The 15,306-nt window shown below is 40.0% G+C and overlaps 1 protein-coding gene across 3 annotated transcripts in view; it reads right to left on the reverse strand.

The window, feature by feature from the left end:
- Cpr (Cytochrome P450 reductase) overlaps window positions 1-15,306 on the reverse strand; it is a 211,896-nt gene that overhangs the window by 178,894 nt on the left and 17,696 nt on the right. The gene's annotated exons all lie outside the window — the stretch shown is intronic.

Below are 15,306 nucleotides of genomic sequence, written 5' to 3' on the forward strand. Positions count from 1 at the left end.
TAGCAGCAATTTGCCTCAAATGCCACACTGCTCCAATTTGTACAGCAGTCTTCCATGTGCAACAGTATCAAAAGCCTTTCTAAGATCCAAGTATATAATATCAAAGTTATTCCCTGCATCCAGTTCTTTTGTGACTGCATCATAGTATCCAATCAAATTGGTCAGGCAAGACTTGCCCTTAACAAAACCATGCTGTGTCTGAGCTATAACTGAAGTCTTGTCTAGATGATCCTGCAGCGCTTCTTTAACCAGTGCCTCCATTAACTTTCCAGGAACAGAAGTTAAACTCACAGGTCTATAATTACTTGTGTCAGCCTTTGATCCTCCCTTGTGAATTGGGGTCACATTTGCACATCTCCAGTCCATGGGTACCTCCCCTGAGTCCAAGGAAGCTCTCATAATTATGGCTAAGGGTTTGCTTACTTCCTTTGCTGCCTCCTTTAATATAACTGGATAGATCCCATCCACCCCAGGTGCCTTTCTTGTGTTTATCTTCAACAATTTCTCCTCCACTTTACTCTCAGTTATTACAAGATTCTCTAGCTTACTGCTAGAGTTGAATACACTTCTGGCATTCCCCTCGCTGAATAACTCCTCATGTGTGAATGTCGATGCAAAATATTCATTTAGTTTGTTAGCTACCTGAGCAGAGTCATCAACAGTTGACCCATCGATATCAAGTGGACCAATCTGATTCATCCCCTTCCTTCTAGAGTTTACATAAGTAAAGAACTCTTTGCTGTTTTTCTTTGCATCCCTTGCCAAAGATTTCTCGTAATCTGCCTTCGCCTGCCTAACCTCCTTTGTAACTTGGTTACAGATCAACTTGTATCTATCATAGGCTTCTGTGTCACATGTTAATTTGTATGTATCCCATGCATTTTTCTTCTCTGCCATATGCCTCATTAGTTCATCTGACATCCATTTAGGCCTAAACCTTGAACAATATTTCTTAGTTGGTATGTAAAGCCTAGTAGCTTCCAAGATAAGTTCTTTGAATGCTTCCCATTTTGAATTTGCTGTTGGTAACATCATCAGTTGATCCCACTGTATAGAATTTAAATACTGTCTCAGTCCATCATAGTCGCCCTTACGAAAGCAATACCCCTTCCCTTTACCCCTAATGGTAGTTACCTCTTTGAGTAACTCCCACTTCAGAACACTGTGATCACTGCCACCTAGTGCTTCATTTATCTGCAGATTCTTAATGCATGAGGAATCACTACTGATAATCAAATCAAGAGTATTACTCCCTCTAGTTGCCTCCCGAACATGCTGATGTAGAAAACAATCATCCAATAAATCCACAAAAGCCTTGCTAGTGTGTGAGTGATCAGCCCCCAAATTCCAGTCAATATCTGGGAAATTAAAATCCCCCATTATAAGACTTTCTGATTTACTGGCCCACTATTTCTCTGTACAGTTTCTTATTATACTCATCAGAGTCATTAGGCCTATAGCACACTCCTACTCTCAATTTTAATCTCCCAATGCTTACGTCACACCAAACTGACTCGACACTGCACTGTCCAGTGATGTTGACTGGCTTCACTTCCTTGGATTTTGTGTTTCTTAACTAATAGCATAACCCCTCCTCCCTTCCTATCCTGTCTATCCTTTCTGTAGACATTGTACTCCCCAAATTCCAGTTCTGCATTCCTTATATCTGTGTGACACCACGTCTCTGAAATCCCAACAATATCTGCCTTTGATGTTTTGAGCAATACCTCAAATTCATCAAATTTATTTACTAAACTCCTAGCATTGGTGTACATGCAAGTATAGATGCACCTGCTCTTCCTCTTGGCCACCCTAACACAACCCATGTGTTCACCTGTACCCCCATGATTCCCAGCAGTCTCTGAAATATCCTGCATCTTATTTTCCAGGCTGCTGCTCATTCCAATAGAAGGAGTGCAAGAATCACTTTCTCCTCTGCCAGTGGCTACTGTTAATCTATTAGTCCTTGTATCTCCCCAATCTAGCAGTTTTCCGACCCACCTAACACTGCCTCGATAGCATCAACAAACATTCTTGCACCCTTTCTATTTAAGTATATCCCATCCCTGTAGAAGCAGTCTCTCCTGTTAACAAGTACAGACCAGGCTGAAAAAAATTCTACCCCTTGAGCCCTGCTCAATCTTTCCAGGGCCGAATTGATCGACAGGGCTCTCATCATATACTCCCTCCTATCGTGTCTGGGCAGAATTGCAGACACTTTCAAATTCAACCCTAATTCACGGCTTTTTTTCATCAGTGACCTGTACTTGTTAAGTAATTCCGCCGGTCTCCTACTCTTAATATCATTAGTGCCAACGTGTACAACTATATCACCTTTTGTGCCCTTAAAAGATAATATCCGCTCTACAACGTCATCAACCTTTGCCCCTGGCAGACATACCCTGGTCCTATTCCACCTATCCTTTTTACAAAGCATATTTCCCGTTTCCCTGACAATAGAGTCACCAACAACTACTAGTTCCTTTAGGACCAGCGCATTCTGCCTTGGGGGTTGCCGATGTGTTGCACGATGACCAAGTGCAAACTCTGGCATTGGTGTGGGCAGCTGAGAGCTTGATGGGCCCCTCACTTGTAATCCTTCGAGGGCATCCACCCTGTCCTTCAAGCTCTCATATAGGCCCATAACAACGCATGTATCCCCAATTCACAAACTGGGGATCAAAAGGTGACACGAGTAATTACAGACCTGTTGTTTAACTTCTGTTCGGGAAAAATAATGGAGCCACTAGTTAAAGAAGCACTGCACGATCATCTAAACAAGACTGCAAGTATAGTTTGTAAAGGGAAGTCTTGTCTGACCAATTTGATTGCATACTATGATGTGTTCACAAAGGAACTGGATGCAAAAAATTATTTTGATATCATATACTTGGATTTTAGGAAGAAAAAACTTTTGATACTGTTGCACATTAGCATTAGTAGAGACATATGAAGCAAGAAAGCAAGCTTATGCAGCATCAGCCAGAGCCTTAAATTTATTTACGCTATCAACTTCCACAACAAGGGATGGAAGTCTGTTCCACCAACCAACTACCCGCTCGTTAAAGGAAAAGTTCCGCACATCTATCCTACATCTGTCTTTCCTCAATCTGAATTTATGTCCTCTCAGGTGATTATTCTGAGAAATAGGAAGAAACCCATCAGCACTGAGCACGCTCAAACCATTCAAGGCTTTATACACCTCTATCAGATCACCTCGCCGGTGCCTAGTCTCCAGACACTGTAATTTGCAGAACTTAAGCCTTTCTTCGTAAGAGCAACCCTTTGTCCCATTCACTAATCTTGTTGCCCTTCTCTGTACTCGTTCCAACAGCTCTACATCCTTCTTGAAATGAGGCCTCCAGACCTGTATACAGTACTCAAGGTGTGGCCTGACCATTGCCTTATACAAGGGAATAATCACCTGCTTATCCATGCTAGAAAAATTCCTGTACATCATTGACAAGACACCATGAGCTACTCTTGCAGCCCGTCTGCACTGTTCAGAGAACTTCATATCTGCCTGCACAATTACCCCCCGGTCCTTTTCATTCTCTACTACTGTCAGTGTAGTACCACAGAGTTGATACGTTGCCCTGGGGTTGCTGTTTCCCATATGTAGTACTTTACATTTGTCAATGTTAAACTTCATTTGCCACCTCTCAGCCCATCTGCAAAACCTTTCCAGATCCTGTTGTAGCAGCAAAGCGTCTGTAGTGTCCTTAACAACCCTGCCAACTTTTGTATCATCTGCCAACTTGGACATTAAGCTTGACATACCATCATCAATATTATTTATAAATACAGAAAACAATAATAGACCCAACACTGAACCCTCAGGGTTCAGTGTTGCGTCCATTTTTGTTTTCTGTGTTATCCACTAATAACATTAGTCCACGATGAGCAGTGTCCATTGATTACCACTCTCTGTCTTCTCCCCCTCAACCACCCCTTTATCCATAGCAGCAATTTCCCTCCAATGCCACACTGCTCCAATTTGTGCAGCAGTCTTCCATGTGCAACAGTATCAAAAGCCTTTCTAAGATCCAAGTATATAATATCAAAGTTATTCCCTGCATCCAGTTCTTTTGTGACTGCATCCTAATATCCAATCAAATTGGTCAGGCAAGACTTTCCCTTAACAAAACCATGCTGTGTCCGAATTATAACTGAAGTCTTCTCTAGATGATCCTGCAGTGCTTCTTTAGCCAGTGCCTCCATTAATTTTCCTGGAACAGAAGTTAAACTCACAGGTCTATAATTACTTGTGTCAGCCTTTGATTCCCCTTTGTGAATTGGGGTCACATTTGCACATCTCCAGTCTGTGGGTACCTCCCCTGAGTCCAAGGAAGCTCTCATAATTATGGCTAAGGGTTTGCTTACTTCCTTTGCTGCCTCCTTTAATATAACTGGACAGATCCCATCCACCCCAGGTGCCTTTCTTGTGTTTTATCTTCAACAATTTCTCCTCCACTTTACTCTCAGTTATTACAAGATTATCTAGTTTACTGCCAGAGTTGAATACACCTCTGGCATTCCCCTCGCTGAATAACTCCTCATGTGGGAATGTCGATGCAAAATATTCATTTAGTTTGTTAGCTACCTGAGGAGGATCATCAACAGTGGAACCATCGATATCAAGTGGACCAATCTGATTCATCCGCTTCCTTCTAGAGTTTACATAAGTAAAGAACTCTTTATTTATGTAATTTTTCTTTGCATCCTTTCCCAAAGATTTCTCGTAATCTGCCTTCGCCTCTCTAACCTCCTTTGTAACTTGGTTACAGATCAACTTATATCTGTCATAGGCTTCTGTGTCACATGTTAATTTATATGTATCCCATGCATTTTTCTTCTCTGCCATATGTCTCATTAGTTCATCTGACATCCATTTCGGCCTAAACTTTGAACAATATTTCTTAGTTGGTATGTAAAGCCTTGTAGCTTCCAAGATAAGTTCTTTGAATGCTTTCCGTTTTGAATTTGCTGTTGGTAACATCATCAGTTGGTCCCACTGTATAGAATTTAAATACTGTCTCAGACTATTGTAGTTGCCTTTATGAAAGCAAAAACCCTTCCCTTTACCCTTGATGGTAGTTACCTCTTTGAGTAAATTCCACTTCAGCACACTGTGATCACTGCCACCTAGTGCTTCCTTTATCTGCAGATTCTTAATGCATGGAGAATCACTACTGATAATCAAATCAAGATTATTACTCCCTCTAGTTGCCTCCCGAACATGCTGATTTAAAAAACAATCATCCAATAAGTGTACAAAAGCCTTGCTAGCGTGTGAGTGACCAACCCACAAATTCCAGTCAATATCTGGGAAATTAAAATCCCCCATTATAAGACTCTCTGATTTACTGGCCCACTATTTCCTTGTACAGTGTCTTATTATACTCATCAGAGTCATTAGGCCTATAGCACACTCCTACTGTCAATTTTGATCTCCCAATGCTTATGTCACACGAAACTGACTTGACACTGCACTGTCCGGCGATGTTGACTGGCTTCACTTCCTTGGATTTTGTGTGTTTCTTAACTAATGGCATAACCCCTTCTCCTTTCCTATCCTGTCTATCCTTTATGTACACATTGTACTCCCCAAATTCCAGTTCTGCATTCCTTATATCTGTGTGACACCACGTCTCTGATATCCCAACAATATCTGCCTTTGATGTTTTGAGCCATAGAAGACTACTGTACAAGCTGGAGCAGTATGGCACTAATGGCAAGTTGCTACAATGGATAAAAGGATGGTTGAGTGGGATAAGACAGAGTATTAATCAATGGACACTGCTCTTCATGGAACTAATGTTATTAGTGGAGTTCCCCACAGGTCCGTGTTGAGCCCATTGTTGTTTTCTATATTTATCAATGTTGTTGTTTTTTGGTGCAAGGGCTGCTTAGGCCATATTGCACCTATCACCGTTATGAATATTACATATGCATGGTGATTGTGATGGTATTACTCAAAAACGATCATATAATTTGATCTTTTTTGTGAAGTGAAAGAACTCCAGCAGATTAGCGTCGTTACCTATGATGTGGCAGAGTGTCATGGGTTCTTTAAGGTTTGGCAGAAAGCTAAAAGAGACTTGGCGGGCAGTGGTGTATAAAGTACACTCAATAAGAATATGCTTCATTGTGAGTGGACAGTTGCACTGTGTGCATTGTGGAGGATCATTACCTGTGAGGAGATAAAGGTGGGTAAGATTACTGTGGCCAATTCGCGCTCTAGTTAAAATTACTTCTTCCCCCCTGTTTATACGGAAACTGGAGGTCCACGGTTGCGGTTCAGGTTTTATTTGGCGGAGTTTGTTGTGCGTTTGGGCTTGCCATTGAATTCTCCATTGTTCTTTACACATTCTTCGAATGTTACTTTTTTAGTCAAGATATGGAACGTAATACTGTGATAATTCTCTGTCGGATGGATGTTTAGCGGCATAGTCTGCACGTTCATTTCCTGGTATCCCAGCATGGCCTGGGATCCAGCAGAAAATGGCCACTCGTTGGAGTTCTTGAAGATGCATCAGTTTGGATTTTATGAGCTTTATTATAGGATGTGTTTGAGAAGAATTGTTCTGTAAAGCTATAATCGCACTCTGGGAGTCCGTATATATCATGCTTTTATGGATGGTCAGATGGAAGATATTTTCTATTGCAAGTTTGATGGCGTATAATTCAGCTGTACAGCTGCTGCATTCATTGGGAAGTGATACGGAGAAGGTTTTATGAGGGAAAACGGCTGATGCACCCACTCCACTCTCAGATTTTGATCTGTCAGTATATATTTTTGAAAAATGCAGATAATTTTGTGTGTGGGCAATATGGAGTTGTTGTATATTAACATTTGCAAGAGATTGTTTTCCCCAGTTTAGAAAATAACTGTCACAGAGTGGTTTAACAGACGTCCATGGGGGATCTGTACTACTTAAATCTTGAAGAACTTTATCAGGATCTATATTCCAAGTTTGTGATAATGCTTGAGCTCTGAGAACAAAAGGCTGAATTGCTCTAGGTTTATTTCTGTAGAATGTTGTGAACTGTGGGTCATTAAGTATCAGCCTAATGGGATGGGTAGGTAGACTTTGGATTTTAGTTGTATAGTTAAGAAGTAACATCTTTCTCCTGAGGCTTAGAGGAAGTTCATGAGCATCAATATAAAGACTTTGAACTGGTGAAGTTCTATAAGCACCTATAGAAATCCTCAGGGCAGAGTGTTGAATTGGTCCAAGTCGCACTGGCACGCTCTCCCTAGCAGAATCATACACCGGGGCACCGTAGTCAAGGCGAGATCTGATTAGGGCTCTATACAAATGAAGTAACATGTACCGATCTGCACCCCATGATGTAGAAGAAATGACTGAGTATGTTCATTTTTTTCTGGCAAGATGTCTTTAGATGTTTAACGTGCTCTATGAAGTTCAACTTACTATCAAAAGTCAGACCAAGCAGACGAATGCGGCTCACAACTGAGATAGGCTGATTTGTTAAGTGTACCTCTGGATCTGGATGCATCTTCCATTTGTTACAAAAGTGAACTACTTTAGATTTTGAACAAGAGAGTCGATACCCATTCTGTGCCATCCATAACTGAATATTATTAATTGAAATTTGGAGCTGCCGCTCAATGAAAGTCATGTTTTGAGAACTGCAAGAAAAAGTGAGATCATCGGCATAGAGGTATGAATTCACAGTGCTGGGCATATTTTTAGTCATATGGTTTATTCTTATTGCGAATAAGGTGGCACTGAGCACAGAGCCTTGTGGGACCCCTTCTTGTATATATGTTTGAGAGAGAACTTGCCGGTATCGGACTTGAAAGGATCTGTGCTGAAGGAAATTCGATATGAAGTACGGTAAGTGGCCTCTCAGGTCAAGGGAATGCAGATCTCTCAGGATACCAAAACGCCATGTGGTGTCGAAGGCTTTTTCTACATCAAGGCATACCACAACGAGATGCTCATTTCGAATGAATGCATTCCTGATATTTGTTTCCGCTTTGACCATGAGATCCAGGACTGATCGATTTTTCCTGAATCCAAATTGATTGTCAGAAATTATATTTTTAGAGTCGAGAATCCAAGTAAGTCGACGGTGAATTATTTTTTCCAGGGTTTTGCTTAAGTAGCTGGTGAGAGAAATAGGTCTATAGTTTTCAGGAATGGAATGATCTTTTCCTTGTTTGGGAATTGCTATTATATAGGAGTGATGCCAGGAACTGGGGAAACAATGTTCAAGAAAGATGCGATTGAAAAAAGTGAGCAGTGAAGAGACCGATTCTTTATCTAAGTGTTGGAGCATTATGTAGTATATTCTGTCAGGGCCTGCAGCACTGTGTTTTGAGCTAGATATGGCTTCTTGAAGTTCAAGCATTGTAAGCGGCTGATTATAAGGTAAAGCACATTTACTCATAGGTCTGAAGTTCAGTTTGGACTTTTCAGCTAATACTTTGATCTTCTGGAATGATAGGTCATATGCTGTTGAGGCAGATAACTGTGAAAAAAACAGTCCCTAGGGCATTCACTATATCTGTAGGAGAAGAAAGATCCTGCCCATTCCAGTTGAGAATTGGGGAGGATAATCAGGGAACTTTGCCACTTAGTTGTTTTATTTTCTGCCATATTATTCTTGAAACAGTATTTTTATTAATCGAGCTCGCAAATCGAATCCAAGATTCTCTTTTAGCTTTCTTCCTAATGTGACGGGCCTTGGCTCTGAGTCTCTTGTAGTTTATAAGATTGGCAGTGGTGGGATGTTTTCGAAACAGATTCCATGCTCGGTTTTTTTCTTTTTTTGCAACTTTGCACTCTTCGTTCCACCAATAGTTTATGGGTCTATGGGTTGTTGACTGTGATTGTGGAATCGCAGTGCTTGCAGCAGCTAGTATTTGTCTCGTGATGTGATCAGTAGCTCTGTCAATAGGCCAGGTTTTGATGATCTGTTCATCAAAGGACACTCGGGAAGTGAATTTAGCCCAATCTGCTCTGTGAAATTTCCATTTTACGTAGTTTTGGGAAATTATGGAATGTCCTGTTTGAATCTTACATATTAGCGGAAAGTGATCACTATTTAGCGGGTTGTCGAGGGCCGTCCGTCCACTCAATACTAGGGAAGAGGATTGGAGAGCATATGGAAAGGTCTATTGCAGAAGTTCTACCCGTAGAGAGATGGATGTAAGTTGGCAAGCCAGTATTTAGTATAGTCAGATTTTGTCTGTCAGCAAGCTGTTCGATAAGTTGTCCTTGTCCATCTGCACTGGGAGAACCCCACAATGGATGGTGTCCGTTGAAGTCACCTAATAAACAGAGGGGGGTTGGCAACTGCTGAATAAGATCTTCCAGTTCATGGATGGTATAGGAGTGATTGGGCGATAGGTAGATAGAGACAACTGTCAAAGTAATACCAATCACAATACATGTTGCAACAGCTTCGATGGAGGTTTGTAAAGGAATTAATCTGCAAGGTACTCTTGAGTCTATGAGTATGGCTACCCCTCCGTGAGCATTATTTGTAGCAGTTCTGTCTTTTCTAAAGAGTGCATAATTCTTAACTGAGAGTGATACATGACATGTTAAATTTCTCTTGTAGGCAGATGCCTACGGGATGGTAACGATCAATTAACTCGTGGATATCATCAATGTTACTGCGAATTCCTCTACAGTTCCACTGTATGATTTGGTGCATTATTTGGTTTTGTTACTTGAGGAAGATTCTGAGTCTTTTATTCCCAGGCTGTTTGTGGCGATCGAGTTTCATTTTCTCTTTTCTTGGAAACTCCGGGTTAACAGGAAATTTTCCATTTTCTTTTAAATGTTTATAAATTTTTAGTGCCTTTTGTTTAATTACATTGCCACCTAATGGGATCCGTTTTTTACTGCTATCAATCCAAATACAGAGAGGCCTCGCATAACGCAAGTTCGATTAACATGTTTTTCAGTTACCACTATTTGAAAAAATTATACCACTTTTTACTTTACACAAACTTTTTTTTTTTTTTTTTTTTTTATGCTATAGTTGAAAAAGATTGGAATCGCGTGTTAAGCTTACCGCGCATCGGACAGGCAATAAACAAAGGTTTGCCTGCTGTCCACCTCAGTGTGTTCCATCAACCATCGGAAGAAGATGTGTTACTTGTTTTTCTCCTGCAAATAAAGTCAATGCAGACTTGCATTTTAAAATTCTAATTTTTAAATGAGCCGGATGAAAATGTTACTGCAAAGGAGATAATGGTAAAAGAACTAGATGAAATCTTTCATATCGCAGAGAACCTAAAAAAAAAAAAAGGTTTGAGGTTCTCTGCGATATTTATTTCGCCAGGGCCCAGAGAAGATTGATGTCGGCTATCGGAAATTGATTGATGAAAAGAAAAAAGTCAACACTGTTCAAATATTTTCGCAACAGTCATTTCTTTATTGTGTATTTTATGTCAGAGGTTCCCAAACTTTCTCGGTTCAAGGCACCCTTAGTGTCTCAGTAATTTTTTCACGGCACACCTAGACCAAAAGAAATGCCTAACAGTTCCGTTTAGTAGTTAGGTCCAAACAACTTAATAAGAAATGTTGAAACTGTGAACTACCTCGAGCTAGTAGTTCGCGCGGTGTCAGACAGATGTTGAGTATCGCTGTGTTTCCCTCGAAAATTTAAAATATTCCGCAGCGCACAGTTTGGGAACCGCTGTTTTATGCAATAAACATTTAATTCCATAATTATTTTCATTATCTTTTACATTGTATACAGTTAAGTTATTTAAAAGGTATTTTTTAAAATTCTTTATGGACATTCCAGAAGGTCAAGGACCAATTATAATTTTTCCTATTGATTATTACATTCGATTAACATGTTTCTGTTTTGCGCAATGCGCTCGCGGTACGAATTAATCGCGTTAATCAAGGCCAGCCTGTACTGAGTGCTTTTTCAATTTTCTCAATTATTGGCGCTTAGGGACAAGCTGTCATATTTGCAGAAATGAAAGATCCTGCAGCAACAGCAGTTCTAATTTTCTGTATGTCCAGATTGTTGCTTCATTTAAATTTAAACTTTTTGCAAAGTATCCTTTTTTTAAGATGATCCAAAATTTTTATCTTTCATTCTAGAGAAATAGTTTCTTTTGAGTGGTGCTTCTTTACTTTCTTTAGGCATAATTTAGGGCTGGAATTTAACTGTAACAAAGAAATTATTCCAATACACTTCTTAAGAACAAAGTTTACTAATACATAACTGGAAAAATTTATAAACGATCAAATAAAAATAAAAATAATAACAATAAAAAAATTTTAAAAAAATAAGAAAAAAATAAGAAAATAAGCTTAAAAAAAATCTTAAAAGTCACGAACTGCATGCTTCAAAGTCAATTTTTTATGATCTCAAATAAGCACAAGTTCAATAGCACAGAAACTAACCCAACAAAATAAAATATGGGAATTTCCCAATTTTTTTTTTTTTTTGTGCAATGACTAGCAAGTACACAGTGGGGATTCACAAAAAAGAATGGAAATGTTGAAAAATTATATCTAACATATAGCAGGGTTTCCCTGTACAAAAACACTATGTTATGCGAGGTTTTCCGCAATTCTCTAACTGTGTTAGAGTGAAACCATGTTACATAAGTACCGTGTTTTACAAGGATTTCCACAATTTATCAATCGTGTTAGAGAGAAACCATGTTAGAGAGAAACCGTGTTGTAGAAGTACCATGTTATACAGGTGTTGCCTGTACAAGCAACACAAACTATGAAAGAAAACAAGTTTTTTTTTGTCCTCGCCTTTTTCCTATTATATATAGGAAAAAGGCGAGGCGGTCAGCATTTTTTTAGAGATAGGAGAAATAGGAGGTCAGCATTTCTTTTTTACTGTTTTGGCATGAAATTTTTATGGCCGGATGCCCTTCCTGATGCCAACCCTCACCCTTTATCCGGGCTGGGGAAATGCGGTGGTCATTCCCTGACCTACCACATCCTCCGTATTTGGCGGTCACGGGCTTGAACCCCGGTCTAATCAAGAAATGTGTGCTACACACTGCTGCTCCAGCCCACCTGGCTACGGAGGCACCCTATGAAAGAAAACAAGTAACAAAGATTAAATAAAATAAATCGGTCAACTACTGAGTGCTGGGCGCCCAGGATGAAGGGTCCATGATCCGTAGTCACGAATGGTCGTTAGTGTAGTATCTCAAATAGAGAGCTTTATGGTAAAAAGTTTCTTGTACCCTGGATTAGCCTAAAATTGAGGAACTAACGAAAACTTTGTCCATCTGAGTCTTTCCAGTTGTTGTGAATAAAAAGGATGGGAGAAGCAACTTTGACATCTTCCTGGAGAAGTGATTAAAGTCTTGGGGGAGAAGCGACTGACAGGTGGGGGCCATGCAAGACTCTGCGCAGGCACCTCCCCACCACCACCGCCTCAACACTGGCTCTCTGAGTACCACCTTGCCGGGACAACTCCAGTTTTGAAAATTGTTAAAAAATACTTCTCGTCACAAAATTTATAGATGACATTTATAGAATTATTAGCTAACTATTTAGCAACCATTTTGTCACCAAAAGGAGAGTTATTTAGTACAAAGAAGTGCACTTTCGAAGTGCAATAAAAAATTATATTTTTTTTAATTTTAACACAAAAAGTAAATGATAGATTTCAATCTGAATAGTTTTCCCTTGATAAGCATCGAATAATGTACAGCTAATGTGATTTTTAAATTTTTAGCTCCATCAGCAACAGAAATGGAGAATGGGGCACAAAAATTACTCACATTTTCTGATCTGGCACCACCCTTTTTAATTTTTAAAATATTTTAAAATTATATTTTAAACCTACTAGTTGAGCTCTTTCCAATGGTGCATAATAAGCTATAGGTTGTCAACAACATTTTTTCTCCCCTACATTCCACCCCCATTTCTCAGACAAATTTTTGTCAACAACGATAAATATGCAGTTATGTTGGCCCACCTAATGTACAAACTCATGCAAAATTTCAAGTCAATAGGATGAGTGGTTCCAGAGATACAATGCTGTGACAGACAGACAGACAGACAACAGAGTGACCTTATAAGGGTCTTTTGTTAGACTATGGACCCTAAAAAACACTGACAAAAATGATAGGAATATTCAACTCTCATTTTACAAACAACTTGCAAGAGAAAGCCTTATACATAAGCAGATAAACTATGTAACATAATTCCAAATAATCCATATTTCCCCTCAATTCTTAAATTGGGACTAAAAAGAGCCATCCTACACAAAATGCTACAAATAAACAATAAGAATAGGAATTATCTATCTTCTAACACACTGAACTGCAAAACCATCCAGACAGGAGTGCAGTTAAACTCCAATCACAGCATAAAACCTATGCTGTTAAGGAGAAATCGTCACGAATTTGATTGGATACCATGATGCAGTCACAAAGGAACTGGATGCAAAACATAATTCTAATATTTTCAGGAAAGCCTTTGATACTATTGCACATTATTAGTCATGTAGTGCAAGGAAGTTTGAGGCTTATGCTGCACAAGCAAAAAAAAAATTTATGAGTTACCCTGAGAGAGAGAGAGAGAGAGAGAGAGAGAGAGAGAAATCCCAAGAAAGAAGAATGATGATATCCAGCAAATGACCCTGGGTGTGCCTAGTCCATACCAACCAGATGTGAGCCCCTTGGGTGATAAAAGACTGCTGTACAAATCAGGGCAGTGTGGCATTAAGGGCAAGTTACTGCTATGGATAAAGGGATAGTTGAGCGGGAGAAGACAGGGTGGTTATCAATGGAAACTGCATTGTTGTTTTCTGTATTTATTAATGATATTAATGAAGGTATAACAGCCTTAATGTCTAAGTTTACAGATGATACAAAGGTTGGAAGAGTGGTTAATGATAGTAATGACAGTATGCTACTGCAACAAGATCTAGAAAAATTAAACAGATGGGCTAAGAAATGGCAACTGAAGTTTAACACTGACAAATGCAAAGTACTGCATGTGGATAGCAGTTACTCTAGAGAAGTGGTTCTCAAAGCAGGTGTCACTTACTCTTTACATGGATGCCGCGACGTCAAATTTAGCATCGGCTTGCATTGGGGCCATCGCTACAAAAGGTCGTTGAATTTCATGCAACTTAAATTAAAAGTTGCATGAAATTCAACTTTTGTGTAAATTAGAAGTCGTCATGAAATATTTGCTGACCGCATTGCAGTGTTTATGTACATACACCTACATATACGGAACAGCCGAGCCGTCGGTCGCGTACACTGTATTTGAAACAGCACCACCTTACAAAATATTTTGCCAGCGCCCATTGCACCCGGTGCTAGGGGTGCCAGGCATTTTTCACAATGGATTTAGGGTGCCTTCACATTAAAAAGTTTGAGAACCACTGCTCTAGAGGAATGTACCAACTGTGTGGTACTACACTCAGGGTAGTGGAAAATGAAAAAGACCCGAGGTAATTGTGCAATCAGATATGAAATTTTCTGAGCAGTGCAGACAGGCAGCCAGGCCAGCTCATGGAATTTTGTCAATGATATACAGGAATTTTGCTAGCATTGATAAGGATATGTTATTTGGTTTTTAGGAGCATTGGCAACTAAGGCCATATTGCTCCGGGAATATGCGGTGGTCATTCCCTGACCTTCCCGCCGCATCTTCCGTATTTGGTGGTGACGGGCTCGAACCCCGGTCTAATCAAGAAGCATGTGCTAAGCACTGCTGCTCCTTCCCACCTGGCTACGGAGGCGTCGATAAGGATATGATTATCCCATTGTCCGCATACAGATCTGGAGGCTTCATTTTAGGAAGAATGTAATACTCCTATTAATTTGACAATTCATGATGTTTTCAGTAGTAAGAAAATGTGTGGAGGACATGCTGCATGAAATAATGAAATATTTGGATACGGCGTACACATGGCAAGAATATATCCAGCTCCTCGACATAATGTGGCTTCGACAATACCCTTGCATACACACTACTTGGACTCCCTCCAGTCATTATCTGGCAGAGTAGAGGCAGAGATTGTAAATTATCTGATTCAGAAGCCTCCTAGTGAGTAACAAACAGGTTCAGTCTGGTGGACTATCTAGCAGCCAGCATGCATGCAAACACCGATTTAGAGCTGTACCCTCGAAATATAAGGAAGATTGGATCTTGCCATGATGCCCATCATAACCTCAAAAGACATCAATCATACTGCAGGATGGAAGACGATTGGAGGGTTCCCGGAGCTTTGCTCTGGATACCAAACATGGGTTCCACCACTTCAACGTCCAACAAGCAAAGTGGTGGTATTGCCCAGGTTGACGAGAGTCAT

The sequence above is a fragment of the Mastigoproctus giganteus genome, chromosome 1 (assembly GCF_048544385.1).
Source record: "Mastigoproctus giganteus isolate SK-2022 chromosome 1, ASM4854438v1, whole genome shotgun sequence".
In the NCBI taxonomy this organism is placed as follows: Eukaryota; Metazoa; Arthropoda; class Arachnida; order Uropygi; family Thelyphonidae; genus Mastigoproctus; species Mastigoproctus giganteus.